We start from the raw sequence: 20,765 nt of genomic DNA, 5'->3' as shown, positions 1-20,765 counted from the left end.
TTGGTCGAAGTTAATCACATGATCTAGGACAAGGACGACATGATGTGTTCGATTGGGTGGAAGGGTGGATTCGCTTGGCTGCGATTGGCTTCCAGTGTGTTAGAGAGTGCAGGTCAGGGTACAGTTAAGCGAACCGGAAGTGTTTATGAAATGCGTGCAAATCGGTTCGAGTTTGTTTTTTTACCTCCTGGAGGGTTTGTTTTACGGCAAAGTCCAACACAACCAGACAACAAAAAACGGACAGACATCACCAGGAAAGAACACAGTACATGAATGTTTCGAGAGATAAGAGGGTTATGTCACATTGAGAGTGAGATTGCAGAGAGGATGAAAGATTTTCTTAGTCTGAAAAACAAATTCCTGAGTCTTTTAGTGGTACACCTGGGGACACAGAGGCGTCTCGGAGATGGGTGTAGTGTAAATTCACAGTGTAGGTGTCAGGGGCTTCTCACACACTCTGGATACTCTTAGCTTTCTTTACAGGAGAGAGCATTTGGGTTATCCAAGTTACTTTTCCATACGGCAATAGCCAATCCCTGCTCGCCGACAGTCCCTGCTTCACCACGGCTCTCCTCCCCAAACTTTTTAAATACGGCTCGGTCAGGCGGTGCTCAGTATTGTTACAACATATGTCAACACGAACACAAAGAATCATTTGGGTTTGAAACGGTGTTCATCGCTCTGTTTTTCACAGTGAAAGCGTTACGGACTCCTGCTCTGCTTTTCTCTGGGTCATAATTCCCATTTAACTTCTAAAAGAGAATGTTTTGCAAGTAGATCCAGAACAACTTGGATTCTATACAGTGCCTTGCAAAAGTATTCACCCCCCACCACCCCTTGGACTTTTCAACACTTTATTGTGTTGCAGTGAGCTATGATGTATTTAACTGGGAATGTTTGCCACTCATCGACCCACAGTCCTCTCTAATGTCCAAGTGAAACAACATCCAGACATTTGACTGAATGTTCGGCAGCTGGTGCTGTTCTGCAGGCAGGGAGGACCGAGCCTCTTGCTCAGGTCTGTACACCCATGGAGGACTTCACCCTGTTGCAGTGAAGCTGTGAGTGGAAGCACGGGGGAGTCAGCGAGGGCTCATCTCAAGGAAAAGCACCTGCTGCCTTGAGCCCCTCCACCAGAGACCGAGACCCAGACACGGGAGAGCAATAATGAGGCAACACGATCAAGGACAAGGCATGAGCACCACACTCAAACTCGCTCTTTATTTCATAATTCAGACAGAAAAGACCTCGGCGGTCACCGCCATCTGAATGGGATGGCTGATTCTTTAAAGGTAGACGCCGGCGTGTTTTCGGCCGGCGAGAGCCGTAGAATCAGGCGGGGGGGGACGGGGATCCCGGCGGGTGTCCGGTCTCAGTGCGACCCTGGACCCGCTGCACCTGTGACGGAGCGCAGCACCAGCCCCGCCGAGGCCGGAGACAGTGGACACCGCCGCCGAGGCGCATAAACGCGCCGACCTCTGGGGCGGAGGACGTGCTTCGGAGCGGATGATCGCCAGCGCCGTGTCCGACAGCACTGAGACGGCCAGGTGCGGAGAGGCGCAGCGCGCTCTTTCCAGAGCTGCCGCCGGCCTCTTCCCCCGAACCGGCGCGGCACCCTGCTGCCGAGGGGAAGAGTCCAGTGGGAACAGACAAGGGCGGCGGGGACGGTGCCCGCTCGATAATGAGGCCGCGGAGTCGGTGCAGACGGTCCAAGAGAAGAATGAGCTGAACTAGAAATCGGCTCAGACAGCTCAAGACGCCTGTTGCTTCGGCGGTGAAGCGACAGATCCGTCGCTGAATCGAGGCTCTCTGAACTGGCTCATCTCGCCAGGATGTCCGCAGAGAGGAGTCTCGCAAGTCCTGTGGAAGTTGTGCCATTGTGCTGTGGAGGTAACTCTCTGACAGAGGCGCTGTGAGTGCGAGTTATAAACGCTTTAAGATCCGCCCACAACGATACATTTCCCAGGAAAGTCTGTGGCCTGGCTCGAAGTTGCATCCGGTCCCGTGATTGTCGTCGAGCCAGGCCAGTGTGGATGTAAACCAGTGTGGATAACATGAGCCCGCGCCTCGATGACTCACAGCTTCACAGCAACAGGAAGAAGACCTACATTTGTGTGCAGACCTGTCCCCCAGGGTCGTCGGGTGGCTGAAGACTGGGGACCGAGGCTGTGTGATAGCGGGGACGACAGGATTCGCGTTAAACTTGTAATCTCAGCCAAATATACCGTGTGTTTTAGACCATTGAAAGTAAATTTCCCGGGAACTTTGTGCGCCCCGGGTACAGCTTTATTTCGGCTCAGGCGCAGTCCTGTCCCCCAGGGTCGTCGGGTGGCTGAAGACTGGGGACCGAGGCTGTGTGTTATCGGGGACGACAGGATTCGCGTTAAACTTGTAATCTCAGCCACATATACAGTGTGTTTTAGACCATTGAAAGTTTCTTATCCCGGGAAGGGAGTTGCCTGGTTAGGGCTGTTTGGGAGCACTTGAGCTGCACCAGGGCCCGCAGCTGAGCTCCGTGCGCCCCGGGTACAGCTTGAATTCGGCTCCGGCGCAGAATTGTCTCCGAGGCGGTCGGGTGGCTGATAGCAGGAGATTTTCGGTATGTTTGTATTTGCACTCGGTTTCCGAATTTTAAAAACCGCACCAATCTATTCCTATAATGTTAAAGCCGCTTGATGTAACGAATCGTATATTGTTTCATTGAGACTTTTGTGTTCTTTGCTGTATTATACATTTTTCCTTTTAATACGTGAATCTGCTTGCCGGTGAAGAGACAAGGACCCGAGAGACCTGACCGCCCTCCGCGCTCGCAGAAGCCCGCAGAGCAGAGGACCCGACTCGCGTCATTGTGTCTCAGTTCAACAGGTGCCTTTCGCGTTTTCCGATTTTCTTCCTGGAGAAATGATATATTATTTCGTGTTTTTATTAAGGGAATGGGCGCAGGCTGTTTTTGCGTTATTTTTTTCTTTCTCGAGGACCCTTTGCCCATTTTTCGATGGAATCATTCTCCTGTACTATGATGCGGTCTGAGGTGGTGAAAAAGAAGGATTCTTCGTGTTCATTCCCCTCGTTTTTTCTACTTCGAAAGTTTTTAAATTCTTAATAAAAATGCTGAAATCGAACCCAACAGTTTTCATTGAAGGTGTGCGATTCCTCTCTGTGTTGATTTGTTGCTGTGTCCATCGGTTTCCAATGAGTTTTACCCCGTGAATACAGCCCTCCTGCACGTCAGGCTGTTGCACCGCAATTTTTCCTGCTGCGGCACTGACAGACCTGCTGTGGCTGTAGGAGCACTCAACACGAACACAAGGATTCATTTGGGTTTAAAACGGTGTTCATCGCTCTGTGTTTCACTGTGAAAGCGTTACGGACTCCTGCTCTGCTTTTCTCTGGGTCATATTTCCCATTTAAGTTCTAAAAGAGAATGTTTTGCAACTCAATCCAAAACAACTTGGATTCTATACAGTGCTATTCTATACAGGGAATTGGCGCAGGCTGTTTTGCGTTCATTTTTTCTTTCTGGAAGACCTAACCAGGCAAGTCGCCGGTCTTCCGCCACCCGACGACCTCGGGGGACAGGTCTGCGCCTGAGCCGAAATAAAGCTGTACCCTGGGCGCACGGAGCTCCCGGACAGCCCTAACTCACCCCAACGCCAGGCAACTCCCTTCCCGGGGAAAATTAACTTTCAATGATCTAAATCAGAAGGTATTAGTGAGATGTGTGGCTGAGATGACAAGTTTAACGCGAATCCTGTCGTCCCCGACAACACACAGCCTCTGTCCCCGGTCTTCAGCAGACCTGTCCCACGAGGTCGACGGGTGGCTGAAGACCGGGGACCGAGGCTGTGTGCTGTCAAGGACGACAGGATTCGTCTTAAACTTGTAATCTCAGCCACATATACTGTCTGTTTTAGACCATTGAAAGTTTCTTATCCCGGGAAGGGAGTTGCCTGGTTAGAGCTGTTTGCTCTGCTTTTCTCTGGGTCATAATTCCCATTTAACTTCTAAAAGAGAATGTTTTGCAAGTCAATTCAGAACAACTTGGATTCTATACAGTGCCTTGCAAAAGTATTCACCCCCCACCACCCCTTGGACTTTTCAACACTTTATTGTGTTGCAGTGAGCTATGATGTATTTAACTGGGGATGTTTGCCACTCATCGACCCACAGTCCTCTCTAATGTCCAAGTGAAACAACATCCAGACGTTTGACTGAATGTTCGGCAGCTGGTGCTGTTCTGCAGGCAGGGAGGACCGAGCCTCTTGCTCAGGTCTGTACACCCATGTAGGACTTCACCCTGTTGCAGTGAAGCTGTGAGTGGAAGCACGGGGGAGTCAGCGAGGGCTCATCTCAAGGAAAAGCACCTGCTGCCTTGAGCCCCTCCACCAGAGACCGCGACCCAGACACGGGAGAGCAATAATGAGGCAACACGATCAAGGACAAGGCATGAGCACCACACTCAAACTCGCTCTTTATTTCATAATTCAAACGGAAAAGACCTCGGCGGTCACCGCCATCTGAATGGGATGGCTGATTCTTTAAAGGTAGACGCCGGCGTGTTTTCGGCCGGCGAGAGCCGTAGAATCAGGCGGGGGGGGACGGGGATCCCGGCGGGTGTCCGGTCTCAGTGCGACCCTGGACCCGCTGCACCTGTGACGGAGCGCAGCACCAGCCCCGCCGAGGCCGGAGACAGTGGACACCGCCGCCGAGGCGCATAAAGGCGCCGACCTCTGGGGCGGAGGACGTGCTTCGGAGCGGATGATCGCCAGCGCCTTGTCCGACAGCACTGAGACAGCCAGGTGCGGAGAGGCGCAGCGCTCTCTCTCCAGAGCTGCCGCCGGCCTCCTCCCCCGAACCGGCGCGGCACCCTGCTGCCGAGGGGAAGAGTCCGGTGGGAACAGACAAGGGCGGCGGGGACGGTGCCCGCTCGATAATGAGGCCGCGGAGTCGGTGCAGACAGTCCAAGAGAAGAATGAGCTGAACTAGAAATCGGCTCAGACAGCTCAAGACGCCTGTTGCTTCGGCGGTGAAGCGACGTATCCGTCGCTGAATCGAGGCTCTCTGAACTGGCTCATCTCGCCAGGATGTCCGCAGAGAGGAGTCTCGCAAGTCCTGTGGAAGTTGTGCCATTGTGCTGTGGAGGTAACTCTCTGACAGAGGCGCTGTGAGTGCGAGTTATAAACGCTTTAAGATCCGCCCACAACGATACATTTCCCAGGAAAGTCTGTGGCCTGGCTCGAAGTTGCATCCGGTCCCGTGATTGTCGTCGAGCCAGGCCAGTGAGGATGTAAACCAGTGTGGATAACATGAGCCCGCGCCTCGATGACTCACAGCTTCACAGCAACAGGATGAAGTCCTACATTTGTGTTCAGACCTGTCTCCCGATTTTCGAACTTCATATACTAACTTCACCCCGGGTCCCCCGAGGTCGTCGGTGACTGAAGACCGGGGACCGAGGCTGTGTGATAGCGGGGACGACAGGATTCGCGTTAAACTTGTAATCTCAGCCAAATACACCGTGTGTTTTAGACCATTGAAAGTAAATTTCCCGGGAACTTTGTGCGCCCCGGGTACAGCTTTATTTCGGCTCAGGCGCAGTCCTGTCCCCCAGGGTCGTCGGGTGGCTGAAGACTGGGGACCGAGGCTGTGTGTTATCGGGGACGACAGGATTCGCGTTAAACTTGTAATCTCAGCCACATATACAGTGTGTTTTAGACCATTGAAAGTTTCTTATCCCGGGAAGGGAGTTGCCTGGTTAGGGCTGTTTGGGAGCACTTGAGCTGCACCAGGGCCCGCAGCTGAGCTCCGTGCGCCCCGGGTACAGCTTGAATTCGGCTCCGGCGCAGAATTGTCTCCGAGGCGGTCGGGTGGCTGATAGCAGGAGATTTTCGGTATGTTTGTATTTGCACTCGGTTTCCGAATTTTAAAAACCGCACCAATTTATTCCTATAATGTTAAAGCCGCTTGATTTAACGAATCGTATATTGTTTCATTGAGACTTTTGTGTCCATTGCTGTATTATACATTTTTCCTTTTAATACGCGAATCTGCTTGCCGGTGAAGAGACAAGGACCCGAGAGACCTGACCGTCCTCCGCTCCCGCAGAGGCCCGCAGAGCAGAGGACCCGACTCGCGTCATTGTGTCTCAGTTCAGCAGGTGCCTTTCGCGTTTTCCGATTTTCTTCCTGGAGAAATGATATATTATTTCGTGTTTTTATTAAGGGAATGGGCGCAGGCTGTTTTTGCGTTATTTTTTTCTTTCTCGAGGACCCTTTGCCCATTTTTCGATGGAATCATTCTCCTGTACTATGATGCGGTCTGAGGTGGTGAAAAAGAAGGATTCTTCGTGTTCATTCCCCTCGTTTTTTCTACTTCGAAAGTTTTTAAATTCTTAATAAAAATGCTGAAATCGAACCCAACAGTTTTCATTGAAGGTGTGCGATTCCTCTCTGTGTTGATTCGTTGCTGTGTCCATCGGTTTCCAATGAGTTTTGCCCCGTGAATACAGCCCTCCTGCACGTCAGGCTGTTGCACCGCAATTCTTCCTGCTGCGGCACTGACAGACCTGCTGTGGCTGTAGGAGCACTCAACACGAACACAAGGATTCATTTGGGTTTGAGACGGTGTTCATCGCTCTGTGTTTCACTGTGTAAGCGTTACGGACTCCTGCTCTGCTTTTCTCTGGGTCATATTTCCCATTTAAGTTCTAAAAGAGAATGTTTTGCAACTCAATCCAAAACAACTTGGATTCTATACAGTGCCATTCTATACAGGGAATTGGCGCAGGCTGTTTTGCGTTCATTTTTTCTTTCTGGAAGACCTAACCAGGCAAGTCGCCGGTCTTCCGCCACCCGACGACCTCGGGGGACAGGTCTGCGCCTGAGCCGAAATAAAGCTGTACCCGGGGCGCACGGAGCTCCCGGAGCTCCCGGACAGCCCTAACTCACCCCAACGCCATGCAACTCCCTTCCCGGGAAAAATTAACTTTCAATGATCTAAATCAGAAGGTATTAGTGAGATGTGTGGCTGAAATGACAAGTTTAACGCGAATCCTGTCGTCCCCGACAACACACAGCCTCTGTCCCCGGTCTTCAGCAGACCTGTCCCCCGAGGTCGACGGGTGGCTGAAGACCGGGGACCGAGGCTGTGTGCTGTCAAGGACGACAGGATTCGCGTTAAACTTGTAATCTCAGCCACATATACCGTCTGTTTTAGACCATTGAAAGTTAATTTCCCGGGAACTTCGTGCGCCCCGGGTACAGCTTTATTTCGGCTCAGGCGCAGACCTGTCCCCCGAGGTCTCAGATTCTATACAGTGCCTTGCAAAAGTATGGCGTCTAGTTGCACACGGGCACTGAGACGTGTTCGTGTATAACGGACTAATGTCCAGTCCTGCTGCAGCAGTCAGAGCGAGTCTGTAGAGTCCACAGGCCAGCTGAGACAGCGCCAGGAAGAGAGGAGTGAAGTGCGACACCAGCGCCCGAGAGAACACACGCATATTCAAGAAATACAGAACGTGATTCCCGATCTCAGCAGTATTGCATGTATAGTTGACCCTTACCTGAATGAAAACAAGACATAAAGAAAATGATTCCGAAATCAAACAAAGCTGTATCCCCGTGCTTACAGGCTGGATAATTGGAGACTACTAGTTTGTTTCTGTGCTGTTCTGCGTTCCTATGGCTATACGCCGGTTGTTCGCCCGAACCACTGTTAAGCAGTATTTCACGCATTGTGAACGTATTGTAACGCAACAGGGGTTTCAGGTGGGCACCCTTGCCGCATTAGGTCGGTCCCCCACCGGCGGGGGCTCGAATCTGGGACTGCTGCGTCACTCAACCGGGACCCAGCCCGGTGAGCTAAAGACAGACCTCTTCACAGTCCGGCGGCTGTGGTCCTGCTATTACAGGGAAGGGCGGCGACGTCACCGCTCTGGTAAGCCGGCTCTTACACAGTACCTGTCGGCCATATGCGTTACAGTATGTACCCGGCGGTCCAGTGTCCCAGGTGGTGCGTAATTACGCATCGATGAAGAACCTGAGGTTTACAAAAAGAGAATGAGCTCAGTGATACGTTTATGCAGAGGTTGTGAAAATGTTCACAAGTTATGGTCTTTCAAACGCATTTGGTTTGAAGGCTTTCTGCGTTTCCTTTGCAAAGAGATTGACATCAGAATACTCGTGCGTGATACAAAAATGACGTAAAATCGACAAACTGACGGCTCTGATAGCATTCACAAAGTACTTCATACACAGTGCAAGTGTTTTCGTAACTCTAAGAAGTGTCGAAAGCGCTATAGTGTGCCAAAATCATTTTCGAACTTCATATACTAGCTTCACCCCGGGTCCCCCGAGGTCGTCGGTGACTGAAGACCGGGGACCGAGGCTGTGTGTTATCGGGGACGACAGGATTCGTGTTAAACTTGTCATCTCAGCCACACATACCGTTGGTGAATCGAGGCTCTCTGAACGGGCTCATCTCGCCGTCTGTTTTAGACCATTGAAAGTTTCTTATCCCGGGAAGGGAGTTGCCTGGTTAGACCTGTTTACTCTGCTTTTCTCTGGGTCATATTTTTCCATTTCACTTCTAAAAGAGAATGTTTTGCAAGTCGATCCTGAACAACTTGGATTCTATACAGTGCCTTGCAAAAGTATTCACCCCCCACCACCCCTTGGACTTTTCAACACTTTATTGTGTTGCAGTGAGCTATGATGTAATTAACTGGGAATGTTTGCCACTCATCGACCCACAGTCCTCTCTAAAGTCCAAGTGAAACAACATCCAGACATTTGACTGAATGTTCGGCAGCTGGTGCTGTTCTGCAGGCAGGGAGGACCGAGCCTCTTGCTCAGGTCTGTACACCCATGTAGGACTTCACCCTGTTGCAGTGAAGCTGTGAGTGGAAGCACGGGGGAGTCAGCGAGGGCTCATCTCAAGGAAAAGCACCTGCTGCCTTGAGCCCCTCCACCAGAGACCGAGACCCAGACACGGGAGAGCAATAATGAGGCAACACGATCAAGGACAAGGCATGAGCACCACACTCAAACTCGCTGTTTATTTCATAATTCAGACGGAAAGACCTCGGCGGTCAACACCATCTGAATGGGATGGTTGATTCTTTAAAGGTAGACGCCGGCGTGTTTTCGGCCGGCGAGAGCCGTAGAATCAGGCGGGGGGAGACGGGGATCCCGGCGGGTGTCCGGTCTCAGTGCGACCCTGGACCCGCTGCACCTCTGACGGAGCGCAGCACCAGCCCCGCCGAGGCCGGAGACAGTGGACACCGCCGCCGAGGCGGATAAAGGCGCCGACCTCTGGGGCGGAGGACGTGCTTCGGAGCGGATGATCGCCAGCGCCGTGTCCGACAGCACTGAGACGGCCAGGTGCGGAGAGGCGCAGCGCTCTCTCTCCAGAGCTGCCGCCGGCCTCTTCCCCCGAACCGGCGCGGCACCCTGCTGCCGAGGGGAAGAGTCCAGTGGGAACAGACAAGGGCGGCGGGGACGGTGCCCGCTCGATAATGAGGCCGCGGAGTCGGTGCAGACGGTCCAAGAGAAGAATGAGCTGATCTAGAAATCGGCTCAGACAGCTCAAGACGCCTGTTGCTTCGGCGGTGAAGCGACGGATCCTTTGCTGAATCGAGGCTCTCTGAACTGGCTCATCTCGCCAGGATGTCCGCAGAGAGGAGTCTCGCAAGTCCTGTGGAAGTTGTGCCATTGTGCTGTGGAGGTAACTCTCTGACAGAGGCGCTGTGAGTGCGAGTTATAAACGCTTTAAGATCCGCCCACAACGGTACATTTCCCGGGAAAGTCTATGGCCTGGCTCGAAGTTGCATCCGGTCCCGTGATTGTCGTCGAGCCAGGCCAGTGTGGATGTAAACCAGTGTGGATAACATGAGCCCGCCCCTCGATGACTCACAGCTTCACAGCAACAGGATGAAGTCTTACATTTGTGTTCAGACCTGTCTCCCGATTTTCGAACTTCATATACTAACTTCACCCCGGGTCCCCCGAGGTCGTCGGTGACTGAAGACCGGGGACCGAGGCTGTGTGATAGCGGGGACGACAGGATTCGCGTTAAACTTGTAATCTCAGCCACATATACCGTGTGTTTTAGACCATTGAAAGTTAATTTCCCGGGAACTTTTTGCGCCCCGGGTACAGCTTTATTTCGGCTCAGGCGCAGACCTGTCCCCCAGGGTCGTCGGGTGGCTGAAGACTGGGGACCGAGGCTGTGTGTTATCGGGGACGACAGGATTCGCGTTAAACTTGTAATCTCAGCCACATATACAGTGTGTTTTAGACCATTGAAAGTTTCTTATCCCGGGAAGGGAGTTGCCTGGTTAGGGCTGTTTGGGAGCACTTGAGCTGCACCAGGGCCCGCAGCTGAGCTCCGTGCGCCCCGGGTACAGCTTGAATTCGGCTCCGGCGCAGAATTGTCTCCGAGGCGGTCGGGTGGCTGATAGCAGGAGATTTTCGGTATGTTTGTATTTGCACTCGGTTTCCGAATTTTAAAAACCGCACCAATTTATTCCTATAATGTTAAAGCCGCTTGATTTAACGAATCGTATATTGTTTCATTGAGACTTTTGTGTCCATTGCTGTATTATACATTTTTCCTTTTAATACGCGAATCTGCTTGCCGGTGAAGAGACAAGGACCCGAGAGACCTGACCGTCCTCCGCTCCCGCAGAGGCCCGCAGAGCAGAGGACCCGACTCGCGTCATTGTGTCTCAGTTCAGCAGGTGCCTTTCGCGTTTTCCGATTTTCTTCCTGGAGAAATGATATATTATTTCGTGTTTTTATTAAGGGAATGGGCGCAGGCTGTTTTTGCGTTATTTTTTTCTTTCTCGAGGACCCTTTGCCCATTTTTCGATGGAATCATTCTCCTGTACTATGATGCGGTCTGAGGTGGTGAAAAAGAAGGATTCTTCGTGTTCATTCCCCTCGTTTTTTCTACTTCGAAAGTTTTTAAATTCTTAATAAAAATGCTGAAATCGAACCCAACAGTTTTCATTGAAGGTGTGCGATTCCTCTCTGTGTTGATTCGTTGCTGTGTCCATCGGTTTCCAATGAGTTTTGCCCCGTGAATACAGCCCTCCTGCACGTCAGGCTGTTGCACCGCAATTCTTCCTGCTGCGGCACTGACAGACCTGCTGTGGCTGTAGGAGCACTCAACACGAACACAAGGATTCATTTGGGTTTGAAACGGTGTTCATCGCTCTGTGTTTCACTGTGTAAGCGTTACGGACTCCTGCTCTGCTTTTCTCTGGGTCATATTTCCCATTTAAGTTCTAAAAGAGAATGTTTTGCAACTCAATCCAAAACAACTTGGATTCTATACAGTGCCATTCTATACAGGGAATTGGCGCAGGCTGTTTTGCGTTCATTTTTTCTTTCTGGAAGACCTAACCAGGCAAGTCGCCGGTCTTCCGCCACCCGACGACCTCGGGGGACAGGTCTGCGCCTGAGCCGAAATAAAGCTGTACCCGGGGCGCACGGAGCTCCCGGAGCTCCCGGACAGCCCTAACTCACCCCAACGCCATGCAACTCCCTTCCCGGGAAAAATTAACTTTCAATGATCTAAATCAGAAGGTATTAGTGAGATGTGTGGCTGAAATGACAAGTTTAACGCGAATCCTGTCGTCCCCGACAACACACAGCCTCTGTCCCCGGTCTTCAGCAGACCTGTCCCCCGAGGTCGACGGGTGGCTGAAGACCGGGGACCGAGGCTGTGTGCTGTCAAGGACGACAGGATTCGCGTTAAACTTGTAATCTCAGCCACATATACCGTGTGTTTTAGACCATTGAAAGTTAATTTCCCGGGAACTTCGTGCGCCCCGGGTACAGCTTTATTTCGGCTCAGGCGCAGACCTGTCCCCCGAGGTCTCAGATTCTATACAGTGCCTTGCAAAAGTATGGCGTCTAGTTGCACACGGGCACTGAGACGTGTTCGTGTATAACGGACTAATGTCCAGTCCTGCTGCAGCAGTCAGAGCGAGTCTGTAGAGTCCACAGGCCAGCTGAGACAGCGCCAGGAAGAGAGGAGTGAAGTGCGACACCAGCGCCCGAGAGAACACACGCATATTCAAGAAATACAGAACGTGATTCCCGATCTCAGCAGTATTGCATGTATAGTTGACCCTTACCTGAATGAAAACAAGACATAAAGAAAATGATTCCGAAATCAAACAAAGCTGTATCCCCGTGCTTACAGGCTGGATAATTGGAGACTACTAGTTTGTTTCTGTGCTGTTCTGCGTTCCTATGGCTATACGCCGGTTGTTCGCCCGAACCACTGTTAAGCAGTATTTCACGCATTGTGAACGTATTGTAACGCAACAGGGGTTTCAGGTGGGCACCCTTGCCGCATTAGGTCGGTCCCCCACCGGCGGGGGCTCGAATCTGGGACTGCTGCGTCACTCAACCGGGACCCAGCCCGGTGAGCTAAAGACAGACCTCTTCACAGTCCGGCGGCTGTGGTCCTGCTATTACAGGGAAGGGCGGCGACGTCACCGCTCTGGTAAGCCGGCTCTTACACAGTACCTGTCGGCCATATGCGTTACAGTATGTACCCGGCGGTCCAGTGTCCCAGGTGGTGCGTAATTACGCATCGATGAAGAACCTGAGGTTTACAAAAAGAGAATGAGCTCAGTGATACGTTTATGCAGAGGTTGTGAAAATGTTCACAAGTTATGGTCTTTCAAACGCATTTGGTTTGAAGGCTTTCTGCGTTTCCTTTGCAAAGAGATTGACATCAGAATACTCGTGCGTGATACAAAAATGACGTAAAATCGACAAACTGACGGCTCTGATAGCATTCACAAAGTACTTCATACACAGTGCAAGTGTTTTCGTAACTCTAAGAAGTGTCGAAAGCGCTATAGTGTGCCAAAATCATTTTCGAACTTCATATACTAGCTTCACCCCGGGTCCCCCGAGGTCGTCGGTGACTGAAGACCGGGGACCGAGGCTGTGTGTTATCGGGGACGACAGGATTCGTGTTAAACTTGTCATCTCAGCCACACATACCGTTGGTGAATCGAGGCTCTCTGAACGGGCTCATCTCGCCGTCTGTTTTAGACCATTGAAAGTTTCTTATCCCGGGAAGGGAGTTGCCTGGTTAGACCTGTTTACTCTGCTTTTCTCTGGGTCATATTTTTCCATTTCACTTCTAAAAGAGAATGTTTTGCAAGTCGATCCTGAACAACTTGGATTCTATACAGTGCCTTGCAAAAGTATTCACCCCCCACCACCCCTTGGACTTTTCAACACTTTATTGTGTTGCAGTGAGCTATGATGTAATTAACTGGGAATGTTTGCCACTCATCGACCCACAGTCCTCTCTAAAGTCCAAGTGAAACAACATCCAGACATTTGACTGAATGTTCGGCAGCTGGTGCTGTTCTGCAGGCAGGGAGGACCGAGCCTCTTGCTCAGGTCTGTACACCCATGTAGGACTTCACCCTGTTGCAGTGAAGCTGTGAGTGGAAGCACGGGGGAGTCAGCGAGGGCTCATCTCAAGGAAAAGCACCTGCTGCCTTGAGCCCCTCCACCAGAGACCGAGACCCAGACACGGGAGAGCAATAATGAGGCAACACGATCAAGGACAAGGCATGAGCACCACACTCAAACTCGCTGTTTATTTCATAATTCAGACGGAAAGACCTCGGCGGTCAACACCATCTGAATGGGATGGTTGATTCTTTAAAGGTAGACGCCGGCGTGTTTTCGGCCGGCGAGAGCCGTAGAATCAGGCGGGGGGAGACGGGGATCCCGGCGGGTGTCCGGTCTCAGTGCGACCCTGGACCCGCTGCACCTCTGACGGAGCGCAGCACCAGCCCCGCCGAGGCCGGAGACAGTGGACACCGCCGCCGAGGCGGATAAAGGCGCCGACCTCTGGGGCGGAGGACGTGCTTCGGAGCGGATGATCGCCAGCGCCGTGTCCGACAGCACTGAGACGGCCAGGTGCGGAGAGGCGCAGCGCTCTCTCTCCAGAGCTGCCGCCGGCCTCTTCCCCCGAACCGGCGCGGCACCCTGCTGCCGAGGGGAAGAGTCCAGTGGGAACAGACAAGGGCGGCGGGGACGGTGCCCGCTCGATAATGAGGCCGCGGAGTCGGTGCAGACGGTCCAAGAGAAGAATGAGCTGATCTAGAAATCGGCTCAGACAGCTCAAGACGCCTGTTGCTTCGGCGGTGAAGCGACGGATCCTTTGCTGAATCGAGGCTCTCTGAACTGGCTCATCTCGCCAGGATGTCCGCAGAGAGGAGTCTCGCAAGTCCTGTGGAAGTTGTGCCATTGTGCTGTGGAGGTAACTCTCTGACAGAGGCGCTGTGAGTGCGAGTTATAAACGCTTTAAGATCCGCCCACAACGGTACATTTCCCGGGAAAGTCTATGGCCTGGCTCGAAGTTGCATCCGGTCCCGTGATTGTCGTCGAGCCAGGCCAGTGTGGATGTAAACCAGTGTGGATAACATGAGCCCGCCCCTCGATGACTCACAGCTTCACAGCAACAGGATGAAGTCTTACATTTGTGTTCAGACCTGTCTCCCGATTTTCGAACTTCATATACTAACTTCACCCCGGGTCCCCCGAGGTCGTCGGTGACTGAAGACCGGGGACCGAGGCTGTGTGATAGCGGGGACGACAGGATTCGCGTTAAACTTGTAATCTCAGCCACATATACCGTGTGTTTTAGACCATTGAAAGTTAATTTCCCGGGAACTTTTTGCGCCCCGGGTACAGCTTTATTTCGGCTCAGGCGCAGACCTGTCCCCCAGGGTCGTCGGGTGGCTGAAGACTGGGGACCGAGGCTGTGTGTTATCGGGGACGACAGGATTCGCGTTAAACTTGTAATCTCAGCCACATATACAGTGTGTTTTAGACCATTGAAAGTTTCTTATCCCGGGAAGGGAGTTGCCTGGTTAGGGCTGTTTGGGAGCACTTGAGCTGCACCAGGGCCCGCAGCTGAGCTCCGTGCGCCCCGGGTACAGCTTGAATTCGGCTCCGGCGCAGAATTGTCTCCGAGGCGGTCGGGTGGCTGATAGCAGGAGATTTTCGGTATGTTTGTATTTGCACTCGGTTTCCGAATTTTAAAAACCGCACCAATCTATTCCTATAATGTTAAAGCCGCTTGATTTAACGAATCGTATTTTGTTTCATTGAGACTTTTGTGTCCTTTGCTGTATTATACATTTTTCCTTTTAATACGTGAATCTGCTTGCCGGTGAAGAGACAAGGACCCGAGAGACCTGACCGTCCTCCGCGCTCGCAGAAGCCCGCAGAGCAGAGGACCCGACTCGCGTCATTGTGTCTCAGTTCAGCAGGTGCCTTTCGCGTTTTCCGATTTTCTTCCTGGAGAAATGATATATTATTTCGTGTTTTTATTAAGGGAATGGGCGCAGGCTGTTTTTGCGTTATTTTTTTCTTTCTCGAGGACCCTTTGCCCATTTTTCGATGGAATCATTCTCCTGTACTATGATGCGGTCTGAGGTGGTGAAAAAGAAGGATTCTTCGTGTTCATTCCCCTCGTTTTTTCTACTTCGAAAGTTTTTAAATTCTTAATAAAAATGCTGAAATCGAACCCAACAGTTTTCATTGAAGGTGTGCGATTCCTCTCTGTGTTGATTCGTTGCTGTGTCCATCGGTTTCCAATGAGTTTTGCCCCGTGAATACAGCCCTCCTGCACGTCAGGCTGTTGCACCGCAATTCTTCCTGCTGCGGCACTGACAGACCTGCTGTGGCTGTAGGAGCACTCAACACGAACACAAGGATTCATTTGGGTTTGAAACGGTGTTCATCGCTCTGTGTTTCACTGTGAAAGCGTTACGGACTCCTGCTCTGCTTTTCTCTGGGTCATATTTCCCATTTAAGTTCTAAAAGAGAATGTTTTGCAACTCAATCCAAAACAACTTGGATTCTATACAGTGCCATTCTATACAGGGAATTGGCGCAGGCTGTTTTGCGTTCATTTTTTCTTTCTCGCAGACCTAACCAGGTAAGTCGCCGGTCTTCCTCCACCCGACGACCTCGGGGGACAGGTCTGCGCCTGAGCCGAAATAAAGCTGTACCCGGGGCGCACGGAGCTCCCGGACAGCCCTAACTCACCCCAACGCCAGGCAACTCCCTTCCCGGGAAAGATTAACTTTCAATGATCTAAATCACAAGGTATTAGTGAGATGTGTGGCTGAGATGACAAGTTTAACGCGAATCCTGCCGTCCCCGACAACACACAGCCTCTGTCCCCGGTCTTCAGCAGACCTGTCCCACGAGGTCGACGGGTGGCTGAAGACCGGGGACCGAGGCTGTGTGCTGTCAAGGACGACAGGATTCGTCTTAAACTTGTAATCTCAGCCACATATACTGTCTGTTTTAGACCATTGAAAGTTTATTTCCCGGGAACTTCGTGCGCCCCGGGTACAGCTTTATTTCGGCTCAGGCGCAGACCTGTCCCCCGAGGTCTTAGATTCTATACAGTGCCTTGCAAAAGTATTCACCCCCCACCACCCCTTGGACTTTTCAACACTTTATTGTGTTGTAGTGAGCTATAATGTATGTAACTGGGAATGTTTGCCACTCATCGACCCACAGTCCTCTATAATGTCCAAGTGAAACAACATCCAGACATTTGACTGAATTTTCGGCAGCTGGCGCTGGTCTGCAGGCAGGGAGGACCGAGCCTCTTGCTCAGGTCTGTACCCCCATGTAGGACTTCACCCTGTTGCAGTGAAGCTGTGAGCGGAAGCACGGGGGAGTCAGCGAGGGCTCATCTCAAGGAAAAGCACCTGCTGCCTTGAACCCCTCCACCAGAGACCGCGACCCAGACACGGGAGAGCAATAATGAGGCAACACGATCAAGGACAAGGCATGAGCACCACACTCAAACTCGCTCTTTATTTCATAATTCAGACGGAAAAGACCTCGGCGGTCACCGCCATCTGAATGGGATGGTTGATTCTTTAAAGGTAGACGCCGGCGTGTTTTCGGCCGGCGAGAGCCGTAGAATCAGGCGGGGGGGGACGGGGATCCCGGCGGGTGTCCGGTCTCAGTGCGACCCTGGACCCGCTGCACCTGTGACGGAGCGCAGCACCAGCCCCGCCGAGGCCGGAGACAGTGGACACCGCCGCCGAGGCGGATAAAGGCGCCGACCTCTGGGGCGGAGGACGTGCTTCGGAGCGGATGATCGCCAGCGCCGTGTCCGACAGCACTGAGACGGCCAGGTGCGGAGAGGCGCAGCGCGCTCTCTCCAGAGCTGCCGCCGGCCTCTTCCCCCGAACCGGCGCGGCACCCTGCTGCCGAGGGGAAGAGTCCAGTGGGAACAGACAAGGGCGGCGGGGACGGTGCCCGCTCGATAATGAGGCCGCGGAGTCGGTGCAGACGGTCCAAGAGAAGAATGAGCTGATCTAGAAATCGGCTCAGGCAGCTCAAGACGCCTGTTGCTTCGGCGGTGAAGCGACAGATCCGTCGCTGAATCGAGGCTCTCTGAACTGGCTCATCTCGCCAGGATGTCCGCAGAGAGGAGTCTCGCAAGTCCTGTGGAAGTTGTGCCATTGTGCTGTGGAGGTAACTCTCTGACAGAGGCGCTGTGAGTGCGAGTTATAAACGCTTTAAGATCCGCCCACAACGGTACATTTCCCGGGAAAGTCTATGGCCTGGCTCGAAGTTGCATCCGGTCCCGTGATTGTCGTCGAGGCAGGCCAGTGTGGATGTAAACCAGTGTGGATAACATGAGCCCGCCCTTCGATGACTCACAGCTTCACAGCAACAGGATGAAGTCCTACATTTGTGTTCAGACCTGTCTCCCGATTTTCGAACTTCATATACTAACTTCACCCGGGGTCCCCCGAGGTCGTCGGTGACTGAAGACCGGGGACCGAGGCTGTGTGATAGCGGGGACGACAGGATTCGCGTTAAACTTGTAATCTCAGCCACATATACCGTGTGTTTTAGACCATTGAAAGTTTCTTATCCCGGGAAGGGAGTTGCCTGGTTAGGGCTGTTTGGGAGCACTTGAGCTGCACCAGGGCCCGCAGCTGAGCTCCGTGCGCCCCGGGTACAGCTTGAATTCGGCTCCGGCGCAGAATTGTCTCCGAGGCGGTCGGGTGGCTGATAGCAGGAGATTTTCGGTATGTTTGTATTTGCACTCGGTTTCCGAATTTTAAAAACCGCACCAATCTATTCCTATAATGTAAAAAGCCGCTTGATTTAACGAATCGTATATTGTTTCAGTATATCATTTCTCCAGGAAGAAAATCGGAAAACCTGCTGAACTGAGACACAATGACGCGAGTCGGGTCCTCTGCTCTGCGGGCTTCTGCGAGCGCGGAGGACGGTCAGGTCTCTCGGGTCCTTGTCTCTTCACCGGCAAGCAGATTCACGTATTAAAAGGAAAAATGTATAATACAGCAAAGGACACAAAAGTCTCAATGAAACAATATACGATTCGTTAAATCAAGCGGCTTTAACATTATAGGAATAAATTGGTGCGGTTTTTAAAATTCGGAAACCGAGTGCAAATACAAACATACCGAAAATCTCCTGCTATCAGCCACCCGACCGCCTCGGAGACAATTCTGCGCCGGAGCCGAATTCAAGCTGTACCCGGGGCGCACGGAGCTCAGCTGCGGGCCCTGGTGCAGCTCAAGTGCTCCCAAACAGCCCTAACCAGGCAACTCCCTTCCCGGGATAAGAAACTTTCAATGGTCTAAAACACACTGTATATGTGGCTGAGATTACAAGTTTAACGCGAATCCTGTCGTCCCCGATAACACACAGCCTCGGTCCCCAGTCTTCAGCCACCCGACGACCCTGGGGGACAGGTCTGCGCCTGAGCCGAAATAAAGCTGTACCCGGGGCGCACAAAGTTCCCGGGAAATTTACTTTCAATGGTCTAAAACACACGGTATATTTGGCTGAGATTACAAGTTTAACGCGAATCCTGTCGTCCCCGCTATCACACAGCCTCGGTCCCCGGTCTTCAGTCACCGACGACCTCGGGGGACCCGGGGTGAAGTTAGTATATGAAGTTCGAAAATCGGGAGACAGGTCTGAACACAAATGTAGGACTTCATCCTGTTGCTGTGAAGCTGTGAGTCATCGAGGGGCGGGCTCATGTTATCCACACTGGTTTACATCCACACTGGCCTGGCTCGACGACAATCACGGGACCGGATGCAACTTCGAGCCAGGCCACAGACTTTCCTGGGAAATGTATCGTTGTGGGCGGATCTTAAAGCGTTTATAACTCGCACTCACAGCGCCTCTGTCAGAGAGTTACCTCCACAGGACAATGGCACAACTTCCACAGGACTTGCGAGACTCCTCTCTGCGGACATCCTGGCGAGATGAGCCAGTTCAGAGAGCCTCGATTCAGCGACGGATCCGTCGCTTCACCGCCGAAGCAACAGGCGTCTTGAGCTGTCTGAGCCGATTTCTAGTTCAGCTCATTCTTCTCTTGGACTGTCTGCACCGACTCCGCGGCCTCATTATCAAGCGGGCACCGTCCCCGCCGCCCTTGTCTGTTCCCACTGGACTCTTCCCCTCGGCAGCAGGGTGCCGCGCCGGTTCGGGGGAGGAGGCCGGCGGCAGCTCTGGAAAGAGCGCGCTGCGCCTCTCCGCACCTGGCCGTCTCAGTGCTGTCGGACACGGCGCTGGCGATCATCCGCTCCGAAGCACGTCCTCCGCCCCAGAGGTCGGCGCCTTTATGCGCCTCGGCGGCGGTGTCCACTGTCTCCGGCCTCGGCGGGGCTGGTGCTGCGCTCCGTCACAGGTGCAGCGGGTCCAGGGTCGCACTGAGACCGGACACCCGCCGGGATCCCCGTCCCCCCCCGCCTGATTCTACGGCTCTCGCCGGCCGAAAACACGCCGGCGTCTACCTTTAAAGAATCAACCATCCCATTCAGATGGCGGTGACCGCCGAGGTCTTTTCCGTTTGAATTATGAAATAAAGAGCGAGTTTGAGTGTGGTGCTCATGCCTTGTCCTTGATCGTGTTGCCTCATCATTGCTCTCCCGTGTCTGGGTCGCGGTCTCTGGTGGAGGGGTTCAAGGCAGCAGGTGCTTTTCCTTGAGATGAGCCCTCGCTGACTCCCCCGTGCTTCCACTCACAGTTTCACTGCAACAGGGTGAAGTCCTACATGGGGGTACAGACCTGAGCAAGAGGCTCGGTCCTCCCTGCCTGCAGAACAGCACCAGCTGCCGAACATTCAGTCAAATGTCTGGATGTTGTTTCACTTGGACTTTAGAGAGGACTGTGGGTCGATGAGTGGCAAACATTCCCAGTTAAATACATCATAGCTCACTGCAACACAATAAAGTGTTGAAAAGTCCAAGGGGTGGTGGGGGGTGAATACTTTTGCAAGGCACTGTATAGAATCCAAGTTGTTCTGGATCGACTTGCAAAACATTCTCTTTTAGAAGTGAAATGGAAAAATATGACCCAGAGAAAAGCAGAGTAAACAGGTCTAACCAGGCAACTCCCTTCCCGGGATAAGAAACTTTCAATGGTCTAAAACAGACGGCGAGATGAGCCCGTTCAGAGAGCCTCGATTCACCAACGGTATGTGTGGCTGAGATGACAAGTTTAACACGAATCCTGTCGTCCCCGCTATCACACAGCCTCCGTCCCCGGTCTTCAGCCACCGACGACCTCGGGGGACCCGGGGTGAAGCTAGTATATGAAGTTCGAAAATGATTTTGGCACGCCATAGCGCTTTCGACACTTCTTAGAGTTACGAAAACACTTGCACTGTGTATGAAGTACTTTGTGAATGCT

The 20,765-nt window shown here is 52.5% G+C and overlaps 4 long non-coding RNA genes across 4 annotated transcripts; all 4 read left to right on the top strand.

Annotated features, from left to right (window-relative positions):
* Positions 1–1,774: 1,774 nt before the first annotated feature.
* On the top strand, positions 1,775–3,122 carry LOC148639902 (uncharacterized). The gene is made up of 2 exons (XR_015930623.1): positions 1,775–2,599; positions 2,931–3,122. It is a non-coding gene; the product is annotated as an uncharacterized LOC148639902 (long non-coding RNA).
* Positions 3,123–5,521: 2,399 nt separating this feature from the next.
* Positions 5,522–6,414, top strand: LOC148639901 (uncharacterized). Its single transcript, XR_015930626.1, has 2 exons — positions 5,522–5,891; positions 6,223–6,414. It is a non-coding gene; the product is annotated as an uncharacterized LOC148639901 (long non-coding RNA).
* Positions 6,415–9,549: 3,135 nt separating this feature from the next.
* On the top strand, positions 9,550–10,995 carry LOC148639900 (uncharacterized). The gene is made up of 2 exons (XR_015930619.1): positions 9,550–10,472; positions 10,804–10,995. It is a non-coding gene; the product is annotated as an uncharacterized LOC148639900 (long non-coding RNA).
* A 3,135-nt stretch (positions 10,996–14,130) lies between these two features.
* Positions 14,131–15,576, top strand: LOC148639899 (uncharacterized). Its single transcript, XR_015930618.1, has 2 exons — positions 14,131–15,053; positions 15,226–15,576. It is a non-coding gene; the product is annotated as an uncharacterized LOC148639899 (long non-coding RNA).
* Positions 15,577–20,765: the final 5,189 nt, after the last annotated feature.

This window comes from Lepisosteus platostomus, chromosome 26 (assembly GCF_059453375.1).
Source record: "Lepisosteus platostomus isolate fLepPlt1 chromosome 26, fLepPlt1.hap1, whole genome shotgun sequence".
NCBI classification, from domain to species: domain Eukaryota; kingdom Metazoa; phylum Chordata; class Actinopteri; order Semionotiformes; family Lepisosteidae; genus Lepisosteus; species Lepisosteus platostomus.
The sequence above is the reverse complement of the archived record's forward strand: the minus strand, read 5'-3'. Positions and strand labels throughout refer to the sequence as shown.